This window comes from Ostrea edulis, chromosome 5 (assembly GCF_947568905.1).
Source record: "Ostrea edulis chromosome 5, xbOstEdul1.1, whole genome shotgun sequence".
NCBI classification, from domain to species: domain Eukaryota; kingdom Metazoa; phylum Mollusca; class Bivalvia; order Ostreida; family Ostreidae; genus Ostrea; species Ostrea edulis.
The window spans coordinates 62,956,443-62,980,573 of NC_079168.1; the positions used below are offsets into that span (position 1 = coordinate 62,956,443).

The 24,131-nt window shown below is 34.3% G+C and overlaps 1 protein-coding gene across 1 annotated transcript in view; it reads right to left on the reverse strand.

The window, feature by feature from the left end:
* The window catches only part of LOC125652017 (probable G-protein coupled receptor 139), a 33,078-nt gene extending 21,694 nt beyond the window's left edge, over positions 1-11,384 (reverse strand). The window contains exon 1 of the mRNA XM_048880890.2: positions 11,127-11,384. The gene's annotated coding sequence lies outside the window, so the exon portion shown is untranslated. The remainder of the gene's footprint in view (positions 1-11,126) is intronic.
* Between the last annotated feature and the right edge of the window lie 12,747 nt (positions 11,385-24,131).

Here is a 24,131-nt window from a genome sequence, read left to right on the forward strand (position 1 = left end):
AAAAAACCACGTCAAAATCTACATAAAATTTTATTTACATGTCTTACAGAATAAAACATCAAATTTATCTTCTCCACTCACCTCTATTCGCACATAACAAAAACAGTTTCCTGTGCATGGAATGAGACGGTTTTAAACTTTTAATAGTTTGGACACCATTACCTACAGAGTTTGTATTAAATGTCCACGAAACGATATACGACCAAAACAGAATTAAAGAAAACAACAATGAGAAGTCGTGTTTGTGTTCAGATTAAGAATGGAATGAAGGTTTTTCTGATTTATTTAGAATCTGGGGGACTGACCTATCTGTTTCACGAACGTACCAACACCCACATCGACCATTAGCGGATTCACATCAAGACCCCATGACGTGACTATCTCGCTAAAAACGATAAACATGGTCCACTAAGGTCATTCAATTAAAACCGAAATTAGACTTTAACTGAATTTCTCTCGCCAATGCATAAACGATTTGATAAGATGTTGAGTAAATGTTCTCGTGTCGCAAGTTTGTCAAGTTCGCTGGTAAACTGGAGTTTGACCAAACACTTTTCTTGCGTTTAATGTATAGATTCATTTCTCTACTTTGCGTTCACCCTTGAAATTAATGACATAATGCATGTGCATCACTGCTTCTGTAGACTACGATAACTATGATTAAGTGCAGTGTAAAACGTTTTTTGTTGTTGTTTTTTAGGGGTTTTTTTTGTGTTCTATAAAACATCAGGACCTGTTATACTACAGACTTTAAGTTTTTAATTAACTTACATTTACTCCAAAGAGATTTTTTCTTTTTATCTTCAGTTTTTTGCATGACATCCTTTTATCAACTAATGACAAATTAGGAGGACCACGTTTTATTACACGAAACAAAAAATCTCTGCATATAATACAAATATAGTCAGTCCAAGTGAAGGTTAATATATGGGTGCAAAGGCTAAAGCTAATCCTATATGAACCTAATAACTGAACAAATGCAAATATTGAAACGTGAATCCAGCTTTGATTAACTTTATTAGATATATTTGACTTTGTAGAGTGGCTAAAAGCATAGCTGTTATCTGGCAGGACAAACCAATTATGCGTATCAACTTAAATGATAAAGCAAATAAGGTTTGATGTTTTAAAGGAGAAATACTGATAAAAATAAGTCTATGTAGCCAACGATCTTAAACAATAGTGTAATACGTTCGATTTATCATTGTTTTTTAAAGGCTTGTAAATGAAACAACAACTAAATAGATATACAGTGAAAATTGTCTAATCTGACACCTGTGCAATCCGTATCACTGGGCATTCTGACCCTTATTTTCATTCTCAATCTAATACTTTCATTGTTTTTACACACTGTGTATTCCGACAAAAATTGTCTCACAGTGCATGTGGATTAGAGAGGTTTCACTGTGCTTACGTATGTGTACAAGGATATTTATCTATTGAATGTCTGAGTAATATTTTGGGTAATTTGCTCATTCATATAGTGCAATCAAAATAATTATATTTTGCAAAACTTTTGCGTCAATTATCTGTAAGAAGTTGAAAATATTGATGATTTTTTTTTTTTTTGACAAGTTATCTTCAAAAAATAAACCGTGGCTCTCAGTCTTTCGATTGGTTTACTTCACCGCGGAACAGGAAGAGCTCTTTATATAGTGAAAGATCTTAGAGTTGCAACAAAGCGCATAAATTACATTCCAGCAGTTATTGCAAGTTACGAAAGATTTAAACCAGCATATAACATCTGAAGACGTTTTTCTGCACAGTATCCCTAAACAGATGACGCTTCAAAAGAGACCAATAAACATTTGCTACAGCAATCAAGAGGGTTTGTTTACAAAGACTGAAAACTAAGCAGGGGATATATTGGTGCATTCCTGTAGATTTAGACCCCATTTACACTTTTAGAATTCTAACCGATTTATATTTCAATCGATCTATCAAAACGAAGAAGAAAAACCACTTTACGTTTACATTTGCAGCGACCAGCAATAATTTTGATAATGAAACCAAAACTAGGAAGTTCCCTCCGTATAAGCAATTGTTCGAAATACAAACCAATTATTTATATTTCTAGATTTATTCTGGGTGCAGCAGAAGTACCGTATATTCAAGGAGGACCACGCCTTGCCTCCATCATATAGTATGTCGTCTATACCAATGCACATGCGATAAATAGTAAATGTGCTTAATATATGGCTGTCATACGTGTTCATCTTCATTTTTTAAAAGAAATATTGATCACAATCGATCTTGACAGTTGCCCAGGAGGAAAGATCGGGTTAAGAGATTCTCTATATGAGGTTTTACCCTCTGTACTGAAGATCGATCTCGATAAATTTTTAGACCGACCTTTTTAAAACCGATTAAAATCTTTTAGTCATGTATTGTCAAACTCAGTTAAAGACAAAACATAGAAAACTAAGTACAAAAAATATATGCATAAATTCATTTTGACATTAATATACACTCTGTAATGTGGTATAAATATGATACGGTCATCACGTGCCCCGAATATACAGCCACATGCCGTGACGTTGGTTAATTAATGAAAGCGTAAATCGACAAAACCCATAGGATTGTGACTATTAATACCTAAATTATTGTTGAGCGAATATACCTATCATAATACAATACGGACGACAGTGGTGTCACTGAATACGTCAAAATAAGACATTTGCAACGGTATATACATGGATTATTCGCCCTTTAATTCTACATAAAAATGAGATTACCCACCCCCACCCCCTACCCTCGCCAAATACAACAGGGAGTCGACACTGCTGCGACGCAGCTCTTCCTGTTATAGAATCGGTCAAAACCTGGCTCCATTATGTACGGAGTATAGGCAACAAATTTCAAAATAATAAAGATTTTTATTGAGAAAATGTAAAGATAAAATGAATATTTGACTACTTTCTTCCCGTTGTTCAAATAGCAGGAATCGTTGTACAGATGATTTATGATACCATGCATTAATAGACATGTTTACACACTGTTGTATGTATCATTAACTAAAATGGATGTATTAAAAAAAAGTAATCAAATTTTCGGAAAATTACGGGTACCTGTAAAGTGCGAAACGAAAACGAAACGAAATCTACCGAAACAAAACGAAACCCACCGAAACGAAACGAAACATATTGTATTAAAAAAATTACACCAACATGACGTCAGCATCTTGTAACGCGACAGTGGCCCAGTCTCAGCAGTGTTCCCAAACTCAACTTTCTTTTCAATTTTTTCTTCTCAAGAACCACAAAGATACGACAAGTATAAATACATCGCAAGGATCCTTTTGTAGTGTCATTTCGTGATTGTTCAGTCAGATTTCATTCCTGAACGTTTGATAAGGATATTATAACCTAAAGAATGAAAATTGTTTACAACGAATTTCGAAATTTTCAATAACAATGACCTATATTCACATCTAATTATGAATACCAATAGGAAATAAGACTTATAGGCATAGTTACAAGTCTGATTAATTCTAGAAAAAGTAATCTAAATTCATCAGTAATTTCTTTCAAGTGACCTTGACATTTCAACAGTAACCTTCAGAACCAAGTGGAACCACGTCGTTTTACGTTGTACCACTGCAGAAAATCTGATAAGATTTGAATGAACAATTGACGATATAACGACCAGTGATAAATCCTATGAAGAATATAAAATTATGAGAAGGGTAAACACAGACCCCTTGACATTGGCCCGATAGAGATGTAGGGCTCACGGCGTGTGATACCGGTCGACAAGGATTGATTTCTCTTCCTAGGCACCTGACCCCACCTTTGTGTGTCCAGGGGTCCGTGTTTGTTTTAGTCTTTTATATATATATATATATATATATATATATATATATATATATATATATATATATATATATATATAATTCAATAAAAAAATCAGGAAAATATACAGTTCCAAAATATATATTCACTAGCGCTTTCTGGATTTTAACATCCATCCTCAGGTGAATACAAATTTTAAATAATGAATACAAAGTTGTTTATCTTAGAGACGTCTATTGTGACGTCATGACGTCATGATAGTCTTTGCGAGGAGGGAATACAAACTTCCACCAGAGTTCGTTTGCTCACTATTCGTAGGCACTGTGACGTAATTTGGCCTCGACGGGGAGTTTGGGAGGGAATACATACAAATTAACGATCCCAGTACAAGAAATACCCCATGCAGCGAACACTTTGACAACTGTGCTAGAGGCAACTACAGCGTATTTCCATTTTATAAACTTAAAACAGAATCAACATCCATGAGACTTGCTAAAGAAAATTATTTCATTAAACTGTTTTCTCCTAAACTAAACAAACTTTAATCAATTCTGATTGTTAAACCTCTTAATTCATCAACTTTTATCATGTTAATGTTCATGCTTATTTTGTCCAAGTCACCTTTCCCGAATTTTTTGTATTATGACGTCATGTATGTATTCCCTCCTCGCAAAGACTATCATGACGTCATGACGTCACAATAGACGTCTCTAAGATAAACAACTTTGTATTCATTATTTAAAATTTGTATTCACCTGAGGATGGATGTTAAAATCCAGAAAGCGCTAGTGAATATATATTTTGGAACTGTATATTTTCCTGATTTTTTATTGAATTATTTTGACTGTGTGATATCAACTCTTTCTATTTGGATTATATATATATATATATATATATATATATATATATATATATATATATATATATATATATATATATATATCTTTATATATATTAAAAGAAATAGAATAAACAGTACACAAAGTTAAAAATTTAACGCAAGCGTTTTCATTTTATAATCCTCAGGCGTTACATTTTAAAATAGTTTTGAAATGGTTTGACGTCATAAAGGCGTCTTTATATATATATATATATATATATATATATATAGTCGTTCGTGAGGTCATGAGTTCGAACCCCGCTCGTACCATTACCGCGTCAAACCTAAGACGTAAACATATGTATTTATTGCTCTTTCGCCAAACGTTCAACATTTATAAGTGAGAATCACGGGTCTTTCAGATATGACCTTAAAAACGAAGGTCCCGTGCCGCGACAGGCATTGGCACACTAAAGAACCCTCACTGTTACGGCCCTGAGCACGTACAGCTAGTGACGTCTCAATATGAGTGAACATTTTCAACGGGTCGTAAAACAAACAATCAATCAATCATTGTTACAGGTGGGTGTGCGTGTACCGCGATAACTCGTTTTCTATTCATGGTAAGGTTTGTTTAACCTATTATCCAGACATCAACTTATCCTTCAGTCGTAATCGAATTCTGGTCGGGTTCGTGATACATATTCTCAATACCGCAAGTTTATTACAAACATTAATTATGGTGATGATTTGAGGTCCATCACACCCAGCAGCTGCCTAACTATGCAAGGCGGAGTTTTCAATGTATTAACATGTTCATGTTGGACGGTCATTAAATATAGATGTGATCGTTTCTAAGTTGTTGATGTTTTGTCTTATCTCGAAAACAAACGACACTACAATGTCACTGTCATTCGTCCGTCTGTCACACCAATATCAGCAGTATTGTCGTACATTTATATCGCCCCTTACATAATCAACACAATGACCCTAAAGCGCTTTAATTGTAAAAACAAACTAAAACAAAGAACAATGAATGAATAAAAAAAAAAAGACATGGAATAATACTAAACTAAGGTCAATATAGTAACCAAGAGTGGACAATGCTATGAAAGATTATCTAAGACATGCTAAAAGATGGTGAGATGAGAATAGAGCTTTGAAACTGCATAGTCTGGATCTGTTGTAGGGATAGTCTGGTTTTGTTATACAAAATAGGAATATAGTCTGGTTCTGTTTTACAAGATAGGGATAGTCTGATGTTTTACAAGATAGGGATATAGTCTGGTTCTGTTTTACAAGATAGGGATAGTCTGGTTCTGTTATAGAATATTAGAATGGTCTGATTCTGTTATAGGAATAGTCTGGATCTGTCGTAGGAATAGTCTGGTTCTGTTTTACAAGATAGGGATAGACTGATTCTGTTATACAAGATAGGGATAGTCTGATTCTGTTATACAAGATAGGGATAGTCTGATTCTGTTTTACAAGATAGGGATAGTCTGGCTCTGTTTTACAAGATAGGGATAGACTGATTCTGTTATACAAGATAGGAATAGTCTGGTTCTGTTATAGAATATTAGAATGGTCTGATTCTATTATAGGAATAGTCTGATTCTGTTATACAAGATAGGGATAGTCTGATTATGTTATACAAGATAGGGATAGTCTGGTTCTGTTTTACAAGATAGGGATATAGTCTGGTTCTGTTTTACAAGATAGGAATAGTCTGGTTCTGTTATAGAATATTAGAATGGTCTGATTCTGTTATAGGAATTGTCTGGATCTGTCGTAGGAATAGTCTGGTTCTGTTTTACAAGATAGGGATAGACTGATTCTGTTTTACAAGATAGGGATAGTCTGGTTTTGTTATACAACATAGGGATAGTCTGATTATGTTTTACAAGATAGGGATATAGTCTGGTTCTGTTTTACAAGATAGGAATAGTCTGGTTCTGTTATAGAATATTAGAGTGGTCTGATTCTGTTATAGGAATTGTCTGGATCTGTCGTAGGAATAGTCTGGTTCTGTTATACAAGATAGGAATAGTCTGGTTCTGTTTTACAAGATAGGGATATAGTCTGGTTCTGTTATACAAGATAGGGATAGTCTGGTTCTGTTATACAAGATAGGGATAGTCTGGTTCTGTTTTACAAGATAGGGATAGACTGATTCTGTTTTACAAGATAGGGATATACTGATTCTGTTATACAAGATAGGAATTGTCTGGATCTGTCGTAGGAATAGTCTGGTTCTGTTATACAAGATAGGGATAGTCTGGTTCTGTTTTACAAGATAGGGATAGACTGATTCTGTTTTACAAGATAGGGATAGACTGATTCTGTTATACAAGATAGGAATAGTCTGGTTCTGTTATAGAATATTAGAATGGTCTGATTCTATTATAGGAATAGTCTGATTCTGTTATACAAGATAGGGATAGTCTGATTATGTTATACAAGATAGGGATATAGTCTGGTTCTGTTTTACAAGATAGGAATAGTCTGGTTCTGTTATAGAATATTAGAGTGGTCTGATTCTATTATAGGGATAGTCTGATTATGTTATACAAGATAAGGATATAGTCTGGTTCTGTTTTACAAGACAGGGATAGTCTGGTTCTGTTTTACAAGATAGGGATAGTCTGATTCTGTTATACAAGATAGGGATAGTCTGATTATGTTATACAAGATAGGGATATAGTCTGGTTCTGTTATAGAATATTAGAGTGGTCTGATTCTATTATAGGGATAGTCTGGTTCTGTTTTACAAGATAGGAATAGTCTGATTCTGTTATACAAGATAGGGATAGTCTGATTCTGTTATACAAGATAGGGATATAGTCTGGTTCTGTTTTACAAGATAGGAATAGTCTGGTTCTGTTATACAAGATAGGGATAGTCTGGTTCTGTTATGCAATGTAGTAATAGTCTGGTTCCTATATACAAGATATGAATAGTCTGGTTTTGTTATACAAAATAGGGATAGTCTGATTCTGTTGTAGGAATAGTCTGGTTCTGTTGTAGAAATAGCTGGTAACCATTCACACTGATTCGCTGTTAGAATATAACACCAGTTCCCCCAAGACGTCGAGGATATTTAAAGGTCTCACGTGCTATACCGTTTGTAACAAATACCCACTTGAGTCACTTTCCAGAACACGTGGTAATCCGAATTGTCATAAAAAATATTATCTAAATGTGATACATCAGCAGTCCCTTATTCAGCCTAAATACCTTCTGCTCAGTGCTGAGTTAGTAACTCAGAATATTTGCTAATAGGGCTCTCGGACCTTATGTGTTTTGTTGTAACTCCCGACCAGAATATTCCCTTCGGTCCACAATTTCGGGAAGAATTGGTGTCTTTGATTCCAACCCTCGAGCCCGGTATCATAAATAAATCGAACTTAACCAACGGTGATATTCAAATCCGCAGTGATTGTTCAAATAAGTGCTAGAACCTGTTTCTTTTCTAACTCCTTAATGATTTCCTTTCCCGCTATGAACAACTCTTCGACTTAATGTTTCTGGGTTCTTAAAAACAATGTCAAATTACATAAACTACTTTTTTAAATTACTGTTTACCATCTGTTAGTGATGTTTATTACCCCTCTCTATGATATTTGATATGCTGGCAATTAATTCTAGACATTAATTTCCCCCTGATTATCGCTACTCTGTATGTTTGGCTGGGATTTATGACGGACAGCATTCACCTTGTTCTTTGGTACTAGTGTTTAGATAGCACTGAACACTTAATGAGATAAATCGACTGTATTGCATCGAAGATTAAGACCAATTAGAATGCAGTTTGGACTTTGGTATTTATCTAGACGTGCCACATAAGTCAGAGATTTATGGTCACTCCACACGTGTTCTTTTGCTTTACGTCTTCCGGTGCAGGGCGCTGTCAGGGGAGATCACCGTTTTAAATCCAGTAACCAGTCGCATCATAATCCATCCTCATTTGCAATTTTGTTAATTAACAGAGCTAAATATATCCGACACACGATTTTTTATTTACTCACTCTGTTTCTAAAACAAGAAACTTTATCTGCAGAAAATTGCATTTGTATGAATCTTCCTAGCATTACTCGCCCACTATGCATTTTCTATTCAGATGTGTAAATTATCCCCCAATGTGTTAATCACATTTTCTTCCGTCTGTTTCCTTATAATAAACATTGCATATTTTAAAACTCTACAGTCTCGTTTGTTATATTCTCCCTGAAATGTTTGGGTAATAGCATGCGGGATTTTAAAAAATAAAATGCGCTTTACGTCAGAGAAGATGGAACAACCATCAAAGATCGATCATGAGTTCGAGGTTGGAATGAGAGATTCAGTTTGAAATAGAAACCAGTTTAATGGTATAGTTCCTACCATTTGTCTTCATATTTGTTAAGAGATTAGTACGGATATAGCAATGAATTCTTAAATAAACATAACTGCCCTAAGTGAAAAAATATTTAATATAAAGCACAGAAAATTTCACTTTATCTTATTTGGATATCCACAGCCTCCCCCACCCGGGGTTGAACTCATGACCTGCTGAATCAAATCTCCTAGCAGCATGCAACCAGCACACTCGACCATATAGGCAAGTCATTATATATATATATATATATATATATATATATATATATATATATATATATATATGCGAGTGATGAAGAATAAGGTCAGGTGACTGAAACCAAATAGGGACCTGTCTGTATAATATCTATGTTTAACTTTATAATTACGAAAAGTTTATATTTGAATTTCAGATTTGATATGAGCTATTATTACATGCTCATTTCACTTCATAAAGACTGTCAATTTCGTCCTCAATTTCCAATCTAACATTTTCGTCATGACTTTCACTATTTGATAAGACCTATTTAGATGTAACAAAGTGCTTCATCCTTTGTTGAAAACACGCAAATTGTGACATGCCTGTACTATTCTGAGGGTACCTTTTCTATTAATTTTTTTGCATTACTAATATTGAACTTTTGATTGATGAACGAACATGTGATGAGTAACTGTCTAATGATGACATCATGTTATAAGTGTAAAAGAACCTGTCTTGAAAGAGTCTAATTGTGTTACTTGTATTATTAGTTCATTAAAATTAAAAAAAAAAAATATATTGTTTTCAAATAAATTTAATTTGATTGCGAACCTCATCTTTATGAAACGCCAGGCTCTAATCAAATTTCGGTATTCACCACCTTTACACGGAAATCAACTCCGACTTTCGTCAATTTAGGATTGAAATAAGATCTGGTAAGCAGAAATGAAAAATGAATTCCTTTTCCTTCCAATATCTGAAATGAGAATTATTTGATCCTTGCTATTGAACGTTTCATATTGACTTGATTGACTGGTTATGTCTTTTCCGTTCTGTTGATAAATGGTATCAGATGTTGAAGTCGGCATTCTGCATAAAAAGCATCTGCATTCTGAACAGATTCTTAAATAAGCTGGTAAAAACTTCTCAATTTTCTTTCATAGAATGCATTATAACTTTCAATTATCATTTGGAATCCAGCCATCTGTGCTATATAAAACACAAGGACAATCCTTAAATTAATACAAGCTCCCCCACCCAGAACTACACATTAGATTGCCGATTCTGATTAATTGATTCCAGGAATGTGTTCACATATATCATATAAATATAATTACATTTCCAATGTTTTTGCCTTTGATATTTTCACAAATTGTAATGATAACCATTTCCTCATGAATGCGCTGCAAGTTTGAACAATGCGCGTATGAATCTTTGTAAATATAAGACGTTTATTTTAATGAATGGAAATTCCAACAGAAATGAAAGTAGAAGGTGAATATAGAAAAATAAACTTCATTTTTGAAAATACATGCCGGTATGAACTGCAACGCTTCACGCCAGCATACTTTTCATGAAGTGCTAACATGCTTCATGAAGTATGCCGACTTGAAGCTCACAATTCACATCCTCATGTATTTTCAAAAACGAAATTTATTCCTTAAAGGTATCTTCCTTGTCCTCTGATCATATCTACATTTATACTTTATCTAGAGTCTTTTCTTATGGTTGTACGTTTCTGAAATATCAAAAGAAAAAAATTGCCAATGAAATAACTTTAAAATTACTTCAACACTAATCTTCGAGACGCCATGTCGTTTCAGCACAGGCCATTTATATTATTCTTTTTTAGTACCTTGACAATCGTTGACACACCGATATTTTTTTTTACCATTAAGGATTTGAAAATATGTCAATTTCAGGGGATTCCTCAGCATCAGACAGGGTTGTCACCATTCCCATGCAATAAAAATAACTGAAAATCTAAATGCGAGTGACATTTACTTTTTTCTGAAGGAAGAGACGACGGTCGCGGGCATATGTCGAGTAGACTAATCGCTGTACCGAAAAAGATCCAACTTAGGATGACAGGAAGCATTTAAAATAAACTAACTCTCTCCTGAGATTTCTTCTAGTGCCATTAATTACAGATTTTGAGGCTATATAACGCCGTACTCACCGATAAAGGCGCAGTATACCTCCAGATCCTATAAGTCATTCTGAATGATATCTGGTCATTGTAATCGGATTGACTGTCATTTGACTTGCGTTAATTATTTTCCGTGTTATACAACACAATTCAATCCTAAACCAAATTCCGCACGACAAAGTCAAATAACGCATGCGTATTTGCAGCTCCTTGGCAACCTTATATTACAAGGAAAAATTTCGTTGCAGTACGAAATTGCTTTCGATAAAACGGAATTTATCTGATAGAATAAATAATCTTTACAATCCCGACGAATATATCTAGTTGCACATTTATAACTTTCCCCGTGTTTCTTTTTATGGTGTTTTGTCTAATGCATGATTATTCGTTGTTCGGTAACGATTGTTTACATATTGAGGAAAATATACGAAGATCAAAAGTAAATGTGCGGTTCAATATTTCACCTCCTTCTCAAGTTGGCCGACTAAAGGATAAAGTGATTTATGCAGAAAACGAACAATTAAACTTTTTATATACCCATCGACAAGTGCTTGTCATTGCCATTGAAAAATATCCGAATCTAAAAATAGTAACTTTAAGCACATGCATTTTCATTTTTTAAATATGAAATAATCCAATATAAACTGACATTGTGATGTCAGTTTTTGTTAACTAATTTAATCTCATTATCACAATATCATTTAGTAATTGTGTAATTCTGCAGCAAAATTAAAGATAACATACTTAGTGCAACCCGTACCATTAAACGCACGTACAGGTGACAGTATTGACGGATTTAAATTTTACTTTCATTAATTCTAATTCAAATAAAAGATTGTTCAAGGGTCGATCCTGTCGTAACGGTCATACATTATCAGTCAGGTTTAGCAAATGGTTATTGTCACAGGCACCGTCAGCAATTCATCCAAAGCGGTCAACTGCACAACTACATAATACACAGAGTATAAAATAGCCGATTGCTTTTACTTGAAATCTTACCTGTAATTACGCTACGAGCGCTCGAATTCTTCTACCCGTAAGTAGCTACAAGCGCTCGAATCAACCTATCTGTAATTAAGCTACGAGGACTCGAAACCTACACGTACGTACGCTACGAGAGCTCAAATTCTTCTACAAGTAAAGTACACTACCAGCGCTCGAACACTTCTATCTGTAAGTACGCTACAAGCGCTCAAATCTACCTACCCCTACCTGTAATTACGTTACAAGCGCTCGAATCCCTCTGCCCTTCAGTACGCTCCGAGTGCTCGAGTCATCCGACCTGTAATTGCGTTACAAGCGCTTGAATCATCCTTCTTGTAATTACGGTAAGAGCGTTTAAATCATCTAACCAGTAATTGCGCTACCACTCAAATCCTCCTACTTGTAATTACGATACGAGCGCTCTTATCCTTCTACATATTACATAGTGTTCCACCCATGGTCCATGCATGTTTGCAAAAGAATGTTCCGTTTTACTTCCTGTGCCCATATTGCTGGAACATGTAGATGTTAGTTCATATATCAGTCGTATAAGTTGATGCAACAAAATGCGTAGGTTTATTAATAATAAATGAATATGTTAGTTTCCAGTTTGGATATCTCAATAGTAAAATGGGATAAATCTAAAGGCCATCAAAGAATTCCAGAAAAAAGCATGGGATTTACTATTCTTGTTTCGAAACAATGGGCATATAGTACAAAGGTGTCTGGATGACGCTGATTGATATATTCTGCACGAGGAAACAATGCGAAATACTCATCGAACAATTATTTATAAACGACTTCAAATAAGACCATTAAAAAGTTAAACATATGGCTTTACCGATAGGTAGTAAAGGTGCAAAAAATATATATATCATGGCATGTCATTAATTGGATAAGAAGGCATTCAATGGCAAATCAAGGTTTATATGTATCAATAATTATCTCTTAATCATCATCTTCCGATAACTATTTATAGACTCGATCTGCTGGAAGGACTATTAATCATACAACTTAATCGCAACAAGGCTCGTGATGCATTGATGGACATCATTTAAAAAGTAAATCTGCTGACAGAAATTCCTTTCTTCTCGTCTTCCAGAGGGCTGCTGCTGCGTTTTGTGGAAGTCTGATCTATGTTAGATGTTGCATCGTAAATTAGACTTCCAGACAAAGACTACTGTCATCCCGATGTTCCCCAGACCGGATATCCCTTTGTATGTAGACTGATTTACTTCAATAAGATTAGCTTTCTGTACACAACAGCTCCTTATAGATGAAAACTTATCCTGTAATCACTCAGTCCTTAAGGTGGGTACCACAACTCCCAACAAAATATTGATCCACATGTTGTTGTTTTTGTTGTTGGTTTTTTTTTTGGTTTTTTTTTTTTTTTTAAATTTAATTTTTCAATTTTCACTAAAAGTGTCTACAGCCGAAGTCCACATTACTCTTTTTCATACAAACCAGATTTTGAAATTTTGAATGAAAAATATAACGAACAATGATCAATCTCATAACTCCTATAAAGAATATAAAATTACGAGTAGAGCAAACACAGATCCCTGGATATACCAGGGCTGGGATCAGGTGCTTAGGAGGAGTAAGTATCCCCTGTTGACCGGTCCCACGCCGTGATACTTCAGAGAGATATATTATATATATACACATGGTGTCTATCTTTACAATTGCTGTTTGTAGTGTTTTGATTGCCGTTATAAACGGTCAACTTTTTATTTCCAAGATACACAAGAGCAAATTATTCTATTGTTTTGAAATTTTAAAAAACCCCAGAGCAAATAATGGTTATAATGATTTGAAAACAATGATACAAAGTATAAGTTAATTACAAATTAGAATTGCATGAGCTTTCTACATACATATACCTATCATCGATTTAGCAGCAGCTGTTTCGCAGCATAAGTTAAACAAGACACATGTATATTAGAAGAACTATGTCCCCGTGTGTGACCGCGTTCTTGGCATATTTTACCCTGGTAAAAGGGTCTGGTTAACGTTTTTTAATTCTAAAAAATTCGTTTGTATGTTAAACATTAGAAATATAACTCATCTAAAGTTGACAACCAAAATTTGGACCTTCTTAGTGCAAGGATAAGAGCAATATTTAAGCCTTAACTCTGTGATATGTAAAGACGACTCAAGCCTTGTTTATGTTTACAAACAAACTAGTGGAATGTTCATTTTGTAATTCAAAGCATCCTAAGTTTGTGCAGACACAAATTTAACTTTTAACATATTTTACCTTAAGAATAATGTGATAAATATATACCATAAACTTAGATCGATAATCATACATTTTCAAAACTTTGTAAACAATAACATAATTCAATCTTTGTTTACACAACAAATAATAAACTCTCTATGAGCTTCTGGCATAATGAAAAGGGTAAGATAACAAATAATGTATAACTTTATTTTTGTGAACCCTTTTAAAAACACTAGACAGTAGATGTTTATCATTAAAATTGGGAGGGGGGGGGTCATGGATCAGTATTGAAGCTGTTCTTTACACACTGATTTTGACAATCGATTATCCCGTTTACCCGTTTACCCGATCGAGATATAGGGCTCACAGCGGGTGTGGCCGGTCAACAGGGGATGCTTACTCCTTCTAAGCACCTGATCCCACCTCTGGTATATCCAAGGGTCTGTGTTTGCCCTATTCTTAATTTTGTATTCTTTATAGGAGTTGTGCGATTGATCACTGTTCGTTATCTTGACCTTTTCCCTTTGATGATCAACCTTGGCCTAGAATGAAGCATCTCCCGTGTGAAGTATAAGGTCAAAGACAAAGAAACAGACAGACAGAAGGACAAATTAAAACAATACCCCCACCTAATATTTGATTTCGGAGTCATCCATATCAGATAATTGTCTAGCTACTAAATGATAAGTTTATATATCTTCAAGAAAACCATAAAAAGAAGGTGTGTGATATTGAGTGTTGTAAAAGGCATTGCAAACAAGGAATTGAGTGCTCTTGAATACCACTACTAGCGTGAAATAGCTACATACAAAGCCATGCATATGTTACCTGTATATTTATGGTATTGTGACACTTTTACAGAAAAGAGATTAAAACGACCCATCTGTTTGTTTTCTTGAAACTGCGTGGGATGACATGAATACTTATATTGTGCCTTGAAATCTGGCGTGGTACCTACAAGTTTGTATTGCACCTTGATTATTTTGTAGCGTACATTGAAATCTTGTGTGGTGCCTTGTCGTATATGATACTATTGAGTCGTGTATGGTACCTTGAAGTCTACTATAGTACCATAAACTCTTGCGTGGTAAAGTGTTACGTAGTACCTTCCAATCTTGTATGGTACCTTAAGTACCTTGAAGTATTACATAGTACTTTGAAATTTTGTGTGGTGCCTTGATGTATTGTGTGGTACCTTGAAGTCTCGTGCGGGGCGTTGAAGTCTTGTGTGGTGCCTTGAAGTCTCGCGTGGTACCTTAAAGTCTCGTGTGATACCTTGAAGTCTCGTGCGATACCTTGTGTGGTGCCTTAAGGTGGTGTATGGTACTGTGGAGTCGTGTATGGTACATCGAAGTCTTGCATATATAGTACCCTGAAGTCAAGCTTTGTACCTTGAAAATTAGTGTTGTAACTTGAAATTTAGTGTGGAAACTTATAATTTAGTGTGGTAACTTATAATTTAGTGTGATATCTTGAAGTCGTGTATGGTACTTAGAAGTCTAGTTTTCTGTGGTGCCATGGAGACGGTATGAGAACCAACTACATACAGTGTACATAATTTGTAGTAATAAAAGGGATTGAAGGTTGTACGTTCTGTATTAATCACAGCATGACGTCATCCACATACAGGACCACAGAGAACTCAGGTGGGGACTAGTGTTATTCATCTTAACACGGTCAATTCATTCACAGTGATCACAGAAACCAAGAGACAAATTGTAGTCATCTGAAGATTTAACAGAAATTAAGAAACAAAAATCTGTCAGATTAGATATATCATTGAATAGACTTGCACCATGCCGTACGGGGGTCAAACAGGTGCTACCTGCAACTAAAATAAACACATGTAAAGACATGTTACGAGGGACGTTTTATGAAATAGATTATTTGGTTACATATTTCTTCACACTTTAAATGGGCGAGTCCAAATCAACCTTACCACCAACGACCATCACGTCTGCTGCAAAATACTGCAAATGTACCACTCGCGACAGTTATGCAACTTCAAAAAATATGAAATTGACAGTAAAGCTTCATTTAATTAAATGGTTTCAAAGCCTTTTGCATAATTTTAAATATGTTTTACATCTATAACACATTTTTATGTCTATAGCCCTGTTACTTTTAAGCACTAATTTGCAGAAAGAAAAAGGACTTGCCCATATCCTTTCAAAACATAATTGTTTTGAAAAAAACAAAAATAATTTTCAAAAAGTCTTTCGAGGAATGGTGTTTCAATTTTTTAATACACCTTTCGGAGTAAAAAATATAACCATAGCATGCACGTATGCTTTCAGATGTAAAAAGTGAAGGATCGCTCAATCACGGGGAGATGAAAGTGATTAACCGTACATATCAATAATGTGATATAATGGTATTAAAAACCTATTAAAAGGTGTCTTAAAACAAAGTAGTCAACCAACGTCAATAGATGGGAACGAACGAGGTTAAACAGCACTGATATTCAATCATACCTGTGTCAAATTGATTTTTCTTATCTTGTGAACACGGATAAACTTACAGTGTAGATTACCGAGACTCACAGAAGAGAGAGAGAAGGGGGGGGGGGGGGGGGCTAGCATTGCTATTCTGCAGATTACAGTACAAGTTTAAGTATTTAATGTGTATTTAATAATTATCTCTCAAATGATTGCCAAGCAAATTAAAAACAAATTCTAAATCAAAAGGACTTTGGTGACTAAAATGATTTATGTGCGTCGAATTTGCATACACAATGTAAAATAATTGGAAACAAATTATCTAGGTGTAATTGATTTCTGTTGAATAGGGTCCGACAGGAGCGGATCCAGATATTTTTCGAATGGAGTTTATCACCTTAAGACTTTTTCCACCAAATACACCCCTTATAACGACCCAAAAATAACATTGTCTGTACATATCCCGTAAGCTCCCCACTACATCGAATGACGATTTTCCTTACTTAAAATGATCTATGTATGTAATATTTATCTATCAGTAGTGTTAGCAGAATCGTTTTTAGTTTTCAAAACAAGACAAAATTTCAATAAACATTGTATAGAATATGATAAATCATTAATACGAGTGCTTTCGTAAAGTTCACGTTTTTTGTCTTGCGCAAGTCTCTATATTTCTTCATTTATTGTAAAGTGGTCAGTCACTACTAAAAACGATTCCCCATCTTTATTGACAGTAAATATAAAGTTTACTTTCCAAGATCACAAAAGTTCACATTTTTCTCAGCTTCTCCTGATGACAGTCCAGTTCCTCTAAGGTTCGTTGACATCAGACAAAGAAATCACAGAATCGTCGTCCTTGTGGTGATAATGAAATCATCATCATTACTACAAGAAGTTCTACATTGGACATATCATATCTATGCATGATAAAGTGTATCGCTATGGCTTCTCGTATCTAAAACAGAAAAAGTGTATTCCAACTGAATTATATTTATTTTTTAATGTGAACGTAAAACTAAATGAAATATTGAATAAAATAGTACTAAAATCATTTGTAGATCACCTGCTGCAATCCTTTGCTCAATGACTATAATAGGAAATCAACGAAAACGATTGGGTTGTGTCCCAATTTTTCTTAAATATCACCACAGAAAATAAAAATGGGTTTAACGTAAAAACATTATTAAATCTCAGATAAATGGCAAATGATCTACTTCATGAATATAAAAAGAATATGTTTATGTATTCTGAAACAACTGCTGTCAAATTATTGAAGACTTTATATAAACATGGGCAAAAAAGATTGATTTTAAAATTCCTGCGTCATGATTTATACAAGGTGGTTCTTGGGGATAAAGTGTATTGACATACAAATGTTTCATGCAAGATTGATCCGTGGTGTTGATTTTAAATTATAGAAATCGGTCGCATTATTTTTCTCACCTAAGGTTCTGTAGAAGTTATTAGCTTATAAACTCGTTATGAAAATAGCTAAAATAACCATAATCTGTTATAATTAATACTTAATCGTTTTTGTTTACTTCATTATTTTTTCTCTACTTTCAATAAAAAATACTTTGGAATGTCTTTTTTTTTTTTTTAAAAAAACATTCACAAGGATCTTGTTCAACAAGAATAACACGTCTTTTTGTTTGGGATTTCTAATGTGATTGGTATTTGCCGGAATATCGTGACACTTTTCTTGATACAGAAAATTCTTGGCTCACACAGTCCAATGAGATGTTTATCAGTCCGATTCGTTATTCAGCGACCTTCCATGGCCTCCGATACAGATATATCTTGAGCTATATAAAATCATGTAAAATTTCTCAAAACTTATTTATTTTTTGAAATAGATTGGAGACGGAAGATTGGTTGACAATTTCATTTGAAAAGACGGGGCTGTTCCTCATGCCTCTCGTAAAAAAATTCACAGCAAGAAAAATAAATTAATTTATCTGCGCTATGCGTTTGATAGCTTGACACCGAAGTCCAATTGCCAATGAGATCTTGAATGACACATCTGAGAGATCATTGGTATACATGTAATGTTTTAATGTACACCGAAGAATCGTTTTGGGGGTTGCAAGAGGTTCTTATCAATAACATTGGTCATAAAAAGACATTTTAAGAACAAGTAAATATAGACATTCAGTGCATGTAAACCATCAACAGTACCTGGTAAGTCAAATTCATGTGTTGCCGAATTGTTATTTGTAACACGGAGATATCTATTGTGCATCTGTTTGATTGGCTGTTGCTTTATATCCTATTTGCATATAAAGACGTCACAAGTGTAGAGGAAGTGCTGTTTTAGACCTCAGCTTAGCGCTCAAGGCTGTAGTAGTGAGGAATCTATAACGTGCTAACGTTTACTGTGACCTCTATTAACTTTTTAACGACCCGTGACTTTCACTTCTAATGCAGGGTGCTTGTAGAAGAAAGAGTCTTAGGTTTGACGCGGCTTCGGGATCGAGAATCGAACTCAGGCCTCACGGATGCGAATCGAACGCCCGAACCAATAGGGTACTCTTATCGATTATATAAATAAACAAAGTAAATAGTTTATAAAAGTGACATGTGTACGTAAATAGTTAATATATCAACAATAATCCTTTTCATGAATGTCGATTCGATATATCCCTGTGAGCTCGAAATAAAAGACACCACAGAGTCCTCTACATCTATTTCGCACTTATATATTTTATTGAAATTAACGGTAAACTGACAACTCGACTGTATGACAAACCGGCATCTTCACAAGGCAAGGGTTATTGATTCGTTACCTCGTATTAACCCTTGACATCAGTGACTATATAAAAGATGGGCTCATGAGACCATTACGCAATCCACTATAAATAAGACATCCAATGAAATCACTGCATCTTGTGATGGTGTACATGGATACAAATTACGCAATCTCATACTGCTGTATTGATAAACATGCGCAATTGTAATATTCACACCACTAATTACGTTTATTGATAGCAGATCAAGTTTGAAAACCTTTTTGCTTAAGACAATATTGCTTAAACGATTGAAATAGCCATACCTAGGTATCCATACAGGTGTTCTCTCGCTTCGCGTTGTTAAAAATAGAACCGCATTCTCATTAGTTCCCACTCTTTTGTGGAAACAATCAGAACGAGCCCAACCTTTTGATAGTCACTGATGTCAAGGGTTAGTGCTTGGTAACGAATCAATAACCGTTGACATGTGAAGATGGACAAACGGGATAATTTCAGCTTCTCCATCGTCGACTTCTCATATTTATGTAGCAATATTCCATTATCACCTGCATATAATGTTCATATCTCTCAACTGATTCGACATGCAGGGGCTTGTTCTGTGTATAATCAGAGTTTAAATCGCGGCAGGCTACTGGGAATCACGTTGATGTTACAGGGGTTTGAACACAATTCAATTTACTTTTTATCAAAGTTTGGATGGGACTACAGAATACCAAAAAAAGACAAACATGTGAAATACTTGTTATGTGGACATTCTTAATTAAATATACAATAGAATTGAGTACAATTGGAATTTATGATTTAGTTATAAAATATTGCAACCATTGAAATGTTTTGCCGAGAAATAAATGTTCTTTAAAAGATGGGTAAAAAGAGCCATGGTTGCCAACGGAATTCATTCGCGTCAATAATGGCTGAAGTTGTATCGTATTTCTAATTTTATTTCAGGCTTCTATGACGTAAATTAGAGCTTACTGTCAACCGTTTTAAAAAATAGCACACGAGTGGGAACTCACGACCTTTTATAGAATTGCGGAGGTCTTTGGAACAGAAATTTGATGTTTCTTATGATTTATAGGAGTGCATTATGGTTACTGTTAGCTGGGACCGTAGAAGATTAGGCATGTCAACGCCATTATTTTTAACACCGGAAAATATCAATTATGTAGTAACGATTTATTGAAAGACTAATGAGTCACCCATATTCATCAAGCTGTTAAGCAAGGATATTCGCTATGTGTTCACTTATTTTATGATAAGAATACAAAAATGTTGATTTAGCTGAAGCAGTTTGGCTTATTTTTAACAGGAGAAAATACCAAATATAAGGTAATAAAAATGAAGTGATAGGAGGATCCGTTTTACGTACACATATAAAAATAAAAATCAAAGTTTGTCGTCAAAGTTAAAATTTCTAATTATGTTTTATGCTAAAAATTGTGCTTTACAAATAAAGCAAATCAAGCCTGAACAAAAAGAAAGTATAAAAAGTACAAGAGTATATAAAAATAACTTATTCATCAAGTAATCCCCCAAAATAGAAAATAGAAAATGAAATAAAAATTATTGTTCAACAGCCAATAATGTTCGGATTGTTTCCCCTTGTAAATTTAAACAGATATACACGCATATGTGGAAAGTTTGCTGAAGAGATATATTTTATTACATTTTGAAAACTTCATTAATTTCTCTGGGTACACTGTAGCATATATTCCTTTGCAAAAACTAACAGTTAAGGCCTTATATAGAACAATTTAAGATTTCATCAACAGATAGCCATTTCACAAATTATCGGTACTAAAGGACGAAGGTGAAGTCATTTCAATAAATTTATACATGATTTATCACTACCAGTGCTCTTTCCGAACTTACTTGAACTAATTATCTATTTTGGAACACTTAATAAATAAATTGCCAACATTTCATATGCTCTTTTAGAATTTAAATACTGTTTTGTTAACATTTTACCAAGTTTGCAAAATGTATCTTTTGTAAGACGCAATGTTAATGTATTTAAATAAATTCAGTTGAAGTTTCGCCTTTGCTTTGTTGTTTAAGGAAAATTTAAAAAATCGAAAGACACTTAAAAAATTCAGTCATTGAAACAAAACAGAAGCAAATAATGACTTTTTGTTCTGGAAATAGCATTGCAGAACTTTGTTGGACAGAACACCATTGTATGCATTTGGCCAGGTGGTCTCTAATGCGTTCAAAATCACATGAAAGTTCTAATTTTAATATTATCATATTTTACTCCTTCCAAAAATTGACAGAGCTGACGTCAGAGTTGTATATTTATAGTTATAGATGGGGAAAACAATATTCATTAGGAAATATAACACAATACCAAAAACCGATGAAAATGTCTGTTCCCGCTGATTACATTTTGTATTCCATTTTATCTCCATTCTCAAGTGTCTGCATGGATAGGGCTGGCCTAATATCAGACAATTTCCAAACTTGACATTTTTTATTTCTGTATCCGGAAGCATGTAGACGATAATTGGTGATTTAATCAGTCTGCATGCAAGGTATTAATGAGTTGTTCAAACTGCATGACAAGAATTAGATTTCATACCTTTACGTGAGGATTGATTGGAAAGTACGAGAATTAGATTTCATACCTTTACGTGAGGATTGATTGGAAAGTACGATTTTCGGCATTTATTACATGTATTTCTTTAATCTATTAAGCTAAAAATCACATACGGTTCATGAAATTCAGATATTTCAAGCATGGGATTCTACCTAATGATAATACATTCTTGTTTTATTGATAAATTTTTTTCCTTTTGGACAGGTGAAGAAACTTTATATGAACTGTAGATTCCATGTATCAGATGTAGAAAGAGTAGGGCGTGAGTCGTAAAATGAACAAATTAATACATATCTATATATCTCGGTTAAAACAACCAAATCCAGTGTTACAGGACTTTTGGTATTCAACGTTGGTCATCATATTACCTGCCTGGTCTCTCGAGTTTCCGTCTTCAAAATGGATGAAACAAACATGTGCGTGACCTCCTTCACTGGAGTGTAACACCAGAAGAGTTTTTCTCTTTTCTTATAACGTAGAAAATCTATGCACGAATGGTCCAAACTGGACAACATATACATTTATAATATTCCGAAACATGCGCGTACATATTCAAAATTTTCCGAAAACAAGTTTCATCAAGAGTTCAGATTCCTTTGTTTCAAATTGAGGAAGTAATCTTTTTTTATATCAGATTTGTAAAATGAGTAGCTTAATCAATTTAGAAATGGGACCAGCACCCGCAGATAAATAACAGTAGCAATACATTTCATATAGGAAAATAAATCGGTAATGGGATTATAAATTGTCATTTAAGAACGCATCTCCATACAATTTAGTTCGGGGTTGTTAAAATTACTTTAAGCTCTACAGCTCATCAGTTTGCATGTACTGATACTAACGTAACACACTCACAGGAACACAGTGTAAGTTATTCGTAATAATAGCACATATTGTAGTCACATATTCAATGTATTTCTCTATTTCGACAGTGGATGCTTACTCCTCCTAGGCAACTGGCCCACCTCTGGTGTGTCCAGGGGTCCGTGTTTGCCCAACTATCTATTTTGTATTGCTTATAGGAGTTATGAGATTGATCACTGTTCGTTATCTTCACCTTTCATACTATTGAAAGGTTACACATTTGAATGAATAGATTCTTACAACAAAAATGGAAAAAGGAAATATTCATATTTAGTGATCATTCAAACAATTACTTTCTTAAACACCACTCTGAATCTACGCACAAGTACTGCATACACTCTGAAGATGATGTTAAAGATGCTGGAGTTCCTCATTGACAATATCTTCATAGTCTTTAGGGGTCAGGTCTTCAAACAGTCTATTGAAATTCTCATGGGCACGAATTGTGCTTTGTTAGCTGACCTGTTTTTATATTCTTGTGAGGCAGAATTACTTCAAACGTTTCCATATGAGAAGAAAAAATATCTAGCTGTGGCCTTCGACTCGACATTTAGATGTATCGACGACGTTTCATCTAATAATACATTAATGAATTTCATTCATACGTCAATTCGATATATCCCAGTGAACTCAAAATAAAATACACCATTGAATCTTCCACATTTGCTTCATACTTAGATATTTAATTGAATATAGATGTTAACGGCAAACTCATAACTCAATTTTATGACAAACGGGATTACTTTCAGCTTCTCCATCGTCAACTTCCAATATCTATGTAGCAATATTTCATTATCACCTGCACATGGTGTTTATGTCTTTCAACTGATTCGATATACAAGAGCTTGTTCTGCGTATGATCAATTTTCAAATCAAGGCAGGCTACTGAAAAACAAGTTAATGTTAAAAAGGTTTGAACAGTCTCGTTTAAAGTCAGCATTTCGCAAATCTTATGATCGTTATAATGATCTAGTATGCCAATACAACCTGTCATTGCGTCAAATGCTGTCAACCGAGTGTTAGACCGTTCTTGGCACACTGATTTTGAATACGGATTACTCCATTTACCTGATCAAGATATAGGACTCACGGCGGATGTGACCGGTTGACAGGGGATGCTTACACCTTCTAGAACCTGATCCTGCCTCTGGTATATGCAGGGGTCCATTTATCTCA